Raw genomic sequence first — 6,366 nt, forward strand, 5'->3', positions numbered from 1 at the left:
CTGCTTTTTAGTGATGCATAGTACTCCTTTGTATGTATGTACCACAGTTTTTTAATCCATTTGTCAGTTGAAGGGAATTTGGGTTGCTTCCAACTCCTTGTGATTGTGAACTGTGCCACAATGAGCTTTGGAGCACAGATGTCTGGCCGTGGTTTGTTTCTTACCTCTTCTGGGTATATGTCCAGTAGGGCGATTGCTGGGTCGTATGGTAGCTCAATTTCCATCTGTTGAGAAATCGCCAAATCTATTTCCATAGTGGCTGTACATACCTACAGGACCACCAGCAGTGGATGAGAGTTCCTATCTCACCACAGCCCCTCCAACACTTGTTACTTTCTGATTTTTTGAATTGGGCTATATCTGAGGGTCTTAGATGGTATCTCATAGTAGTTTTGATTTGCATTTCTCTTATGGCTAATGATCGGGAACATTTTCTCATATGTTTATTGGTCAAAGGCCTTATTATTAAAATCTACAATACCTTGCAAGCTCACATAAGAGAAAAACTAACTGCCCACTGAGGAGGTGGGAAAAGGACCTGAACAAGTTTCACAGAGTCTGAAATCCCCCATTGTCTTGTGTTGGCACTCCATCACTAATCAATTGACCTCAAATGCACATTTAATTTTTGAAACTCAATTATATTTATGGATCTGTGTGTCTATCCTTATACTAGAACACCTTTATCATGATTGTAAATTATAACTGTGTAGAGATATTTTGACACCGTGAGAATCCGTTCATATTGCCCTTCTTTATCAGACAATTTTGACTATTCTGGTATTGTTAGTGGCTGACAAATTAGTTCTGACCCAGAGTGACTCCGTGCACAACAGAACAAGATGTTGCCTGACTCTGAGTCATCCTCACTAATTTGAAGCGCAATGCCACGGTCACTGTGCCAAGCTAGCTCATGGAGCGCTGTCTCTTGTCCGTCGACGCTCTGCTTCAGCGAGCATGATGTTCTCCAGGGAATAAATAGTCTTTCCCAATATCATGTCCAAAGTAAGAAAAACAACAGTTCACTATGTTCCCTTCTAGGAAGCATTCTTTTAAGACAATGTTCTGCGGCTATTCATGAAGTTTTCAAGTCCTTCTTCCCAGTCTACGAGTCTGGAAGCTCTGCTGAACTCTGTTCACCACGGCTGCGCCTGCTCGTATTTGACATGCCAGTGGCATAGCTTCCAACAGCATCGCAGTACGCCAACTATCTTGCATATGCATTTTAAGATCGGCTTGTCAATGAATGTCTGTCAAGAAAATGTAGACATATGGGATTTCCTTGAATCTGTAGATCAACTTTGGAGAGTGTTGCTGTCTAAATAATATTGAGCCTTTCAATGCCTATGTCTCCCTGATTTCGGTCTTTGGTATTTTTAAAACATATTTTAGAGTTTGACTGTGTAAGTTTGGGGCTTCTTTTGTCAAATTTATTTCTAAACATTTTCTTCTTTTTGATGTTATTGCAAATGGAATTGTTTTCCTAATTTCATCTTCAGAGTAATTGCTAGTATTTCAAATGATAATAGGTTTTTTTTATATTGAAATAGTATCCCATAAGCTTGCTGAACTCAGTTAGGAGCTCAGCATTTTTTTGGTGAATTACTTCTGATTTTCTAGATCCAGATTATATTGCCAGTAAATAGAGACATAGGTTTATTTTTCCTTTCTCATATGGATGCCTTTCTTCTTCTTTTATTTTTGTAGTCATTGTCCTAGAAGAAGCTCTGATGGAATGTTGGACCTAAGTGTTGCGAATAGCCATCCGGATCTTCTACCTGATCTGCCAAGTATTAAGCCACTGTCATTAAGCATGACGTCAGGTGTGGGTTTTCATCCACACCTTTTATTAGGTTAATAAATAATCCTATTTCTAAAGTCTCAAGATTTAATTTTTCTTTTTTATATTATTCAAGGTTAAGTTGTTGGATTTTTGTCAACTTAATGTTTCGGCATCTATTGAGATATAATGTGCTTTTCTCCTTTTATTCTATTGATTTAAACAACACTTACAGATTTTTGCAGGAAACCAAATGTGCCACCTGTCATAAATTCTACTTGCACACAGCACATGATATGCTTTATGTGTACTAGCTTACTAGTACATACTATGTAAGTACATATGATTTTACGTTAATAAGAAATATTGGCCCACATGTTTCCTTCTTGTCATATTTTTGTGTATGAGGTGGGAAGTATTTTCTTCTCTTCAATTTTGGAAAGTTTGTGAGAGAGTGGTGTGTTTCTTCCTCAAACACTTGGTAGAATTCACTGGTGAAGCTATTTAAAGTGTATTTTAATTTTTTTTGTTGAGGAGTATTTTGTTATTAATTTAATCTCCTGCTATTGATCTATTCAAATTTTCTTTCTTTGTTTTTCAGAAGTCGATTTCAGTGGTTTGTGTCTTTCTAGGTATTTGTTCATATTCTACAGCTTAACTAACTTTCTGGCTTGCGATAGTTCATATAAAGTCCTTGTTTCACTAGTAAGGTCACTTCCTTTAGTCTCTGTGTTAGCAATTTGAATTCCCTCTTTTATTTATCAGTCTAGCTAGTGGCTTGTCGATTTTGTTAATCCTTTTAAAGAAACAACTTAGATTTCTCTGTTGTTGCTATGGTTTTTTTCTAGTTTTCAATTGTCTTTTTCATTAATCTTCACCCAAATCCTTCTTATTTTCTTTTTTCTGCATCTTTGGCTTTAATTTCCCTTCCTGTTTCTAATATGTTAGGTTATTAATTTGAGGTCTGTTTTATATAGACAGTTATAGCTATGAATCTTCTAAACACTAATTTAGTTATATCATATTATATTTGATATGCTGCTATTTCATTTTATTCATTTCAAAGCATTATCTGATATCCTTTAAGCATTATCTGATATCATGAGATTTTTTTAATTCATTGATTATTTTAAAGTGTCTTCGTTAACTTTTACACTTAGCAAATTTCCTATCCTTCTCCCTATCTGTATAATTACAACATCCCAAAACCAAACCGTTCCCATCAAATTGCTATTGTGCATCGTGACCTTATGTAAGGTTCAGCGGTTCAAAATCTTTCTGGGTGCAGCAGGCCTCCTTTTTCTCCCACACAGAAGGCGGGTGAGTTTGAAATGTCCATCTTGCAGTTAGCAGGCCAACCCTATTGAAAAGAAACCCCAGGGATCCTTGATTATTGACAATTAGAGCTTAAGTGTGACATTTTTATTGCTTGTTCCCTTTTTCTTTTTCTCTGTTTCCTTGTGTATTATTTGAACACTATTCCAAATTCCAGTTAGATCATCCTGTGCTGTTTTGAGTTGTCTTTTTATAACTGTTTAGTGGTTTTCCTGGAAACTATAGGTACATGACTTTATCAGTCTGTTGGTGTTGTTATTTCATTGGTCCAAGTGGATGATAGAAATGTTGGCTTGCTTTATGTCTGTTTGCCTTTCTTTGTTTATAATGTAGTTATAAACAGTTATAACAGTTATCATATTTAGAAACACAATAGAAAGTACGATGGCATTTTGTTATCGTGCCAACCATACATTTACAAAGCACAAAAAAGTAAGCAGCATTTATTTTATTTATCCATATTTTTCCTTTTTATGTTATTTCTTCTTTGATTTTCCAAGGTATCTTCATTCACTCTTTTCTATCTGTTTAGAGACTACCCATTAGTTATCCATTTCAGTTAGACTTGCTGGTAAAAATTCTCTTAGTTTTTTCTTCCTCTGACAACATCTTTATTTCCTCTTTATTCCACTATTATTTATTCCACTAACATAAGATTTGGGGTTGATAGTTCTTGCCTTTGATGGTTTGGAAACTATGGTGATGCGTTCTCTCTGACCTTGTAGATTCTAATGAGAGTTCGGCTGTCATTCTATTTCTTTTTTCACCAGTTGGTAAGGTTAGGCTTTTCACGGACTGCTTTCAAGGTTTCTCTTTGTTTTCAGTTTTCAGAAATCTAATGATGATGTGTTGTAACATGAAGGTTTTTAAAATTTGGGGGTGGTAATTTATCCTGCTTAGGGTTCTGACTCTGCATTTGTCTCTGTTGCTGAATATGGGCAGTGTTCAGCCTATCTTTTTTTCCCCTCTCCTTCTGAGACGACGCCATTTGTCATAGTCCGCAAGTCCCAAGATGATATTCAGTTTGTTTTTGCACTTGCTATCAGATGTAAAGAAAAAAAAGAGATATGATATGTGTATTTGAATGAAAGTGTCAAATTCAATGAAATAACTACTCTTTAACTGTCTATATTAGTAAGGATATCCTTGAATAGAGATCTTACTATTACAAGAGAAAAAGCCATACCAAAAAAAAAGTAAAACAAAATGAGATGGTAAGAATGATTTCTTTATTTCTTCCTTCCTTGATTTTCCAAGGTATTATCCTGTCACAAGGCTCCCCTGGAGAGTGCACTGTCTGGACCCTGAACTGGCTGGGAGAGGAAGGATGTGGGACTCATGCATCCTGCGGTCAGAGGATGTCTGATGAGCCCTTGTAGTGTTTGAAAATACTGATTACTGGAACTGAGAAATAGCTTGGTTGCCTTCCTTTAAAATTTTAATTTACTTTAAATATACGTTTCCTTATTGACACAAACCAAAAATATGTAGTACAGTACAATTGAGGTAGAAATAATTATACTTATTTGTCAAGATGAAGAAATTACTGTTGAGTGCGGTTAGGTGATAAAACTCCACTGAATTTTAAAATCCTGGTTCCTTTTTATTTGTTTATATCACTCCTGCTTTAAGCTTCTACTGTGTCAAAAGATAAAACAGTATTTGTTCAATTCCTTTGACTTAATAAAATTATTCATATGAATTTTTCTCATTATTATATTTGCTGGTGAACTAGGTTGAAGATGTTCAGTACAAAATCATTCTATAGTTCTGTATCAAGTATGCAGGGACATAGCTTCCAGTTATAATGAGCAAGTGACTTTAGCAGATAGGTGGTCTGTACTTTATATGCGGAGTGCCAAATCACTTGATATTTGGTAATGGGATTGGGGGAAAGTGAGTTTTCTCTGCTTGTGACCATGATGACCCATTCTTCTATACATAAAGCTAGCATCTTAAAACTACGTTCTTCCTTCCAACATGTCTAACAAGTGTATTAGAAATGGCACTCCATAGGCACACTAGTCATACACTACATATAAGGCTATGTTAATTTTTCTTATCATATGCTTGTCAAATGAATTGATGGTTCAAGGACCAGGGCATATCTGTTTTAGTTATATTTTGATATTTTTTATTAATAAATACATGCCAAAAGAGACTACCATATTTAGACACAATTGTACTATTTGGCAACATTATAATTCATGGGAGCATCCATTTATATTAGCATTTTTGATGAAAAATTAGCCTCGGTGTCCAATTCTGCTTTAACAATCAAATCTGGATGCAGGATATTGATTCAGAATTTTGGAACGTCACCTTTCATCATATCATGTTGCAACAAAATGGATGATGGCATGATGAGACTGGATTGAATATTTGATATGAATAATGAAAAAAACAGGATTATCAAAAGGAAATGCAAAAACGCAAAGGGTATATCCAGTGACTTGTATGAGAGAAAAGCACACAGCAAAATGCAGCACCTCATTCACACGGTTGAGGAATTGTCAGGGTTGCTGCTTCCTGATGACGGAAGGGAGAGGTCTGTGGATAAGAAGCTCTAATAGAATGGCTCCCCCAAACCCCAAAGAGTCAAATTGCCTGGGAAATTGACTGTGCTTCTCAAGACAGTAGGATGGGAAAGACCCCCCTGAGATAGGAGAGGTCAAGGTTATATAAACATTTCAAATTATCCAGAGTCCTTTTTACATCAGCTGACTGCTATTCCTGGGTTGTGAAGCAGAAGGCAGATCTGAGTGATTGTGTGTGGCTGTGAATGACCTCTGCAGCGATGTGTTCTCATCCAGCCTGCTGTTGTTTTTAGGAGGTCTGGAAGGCAGATAAAAAGGGAAGAAGTTGCCAGCTTTAGAGGCAAGAGCCACCCAGCTACTTCTCTAACCACAAGTTGTCCAGTATTTTTCAATTATAAAAGCATGCCATTACTCACATTCTCTTATAGTTTGTGATATAACTTTCAATTTGGTGAATAATGGTCTAAGAGACAGAACCACCAAGAGTTGGCCCTGGTTAAGGGCCATTGTTTCCAGCAGATGTCTCATTAAAAAACAGAATGCTCAGCCTTGAACTAATTGAGATCAGGAGATGTACACACTAGATCATGTTATCTCTGTCATGTTTTGAAGCTTTCAAATGTTGCTCGGGAATCTTTGTTTCTCAACATTCTCTGCCAAAATCCAATAAGTTGAACTAGAATTTGTCAAAAGTCCTGCCACTATATAGTCAGC

Source organism: Echinops telfairi, unplaced genomic scaffold, assembly GCF_000313985.2.
Source record: "Echinops telfairi isolate 266 unplaced genomic scaffold, ASM31398v2 ScPeMD7_2;HRSCAF=8, whole genome shotgun sequence".
Taxonomy (NCBI): Eukaryota; Metazoa; Chordata; class Mammalia; order Afrosoricida; family Tenrecidae; genus Echinops; species Echinops telfairi.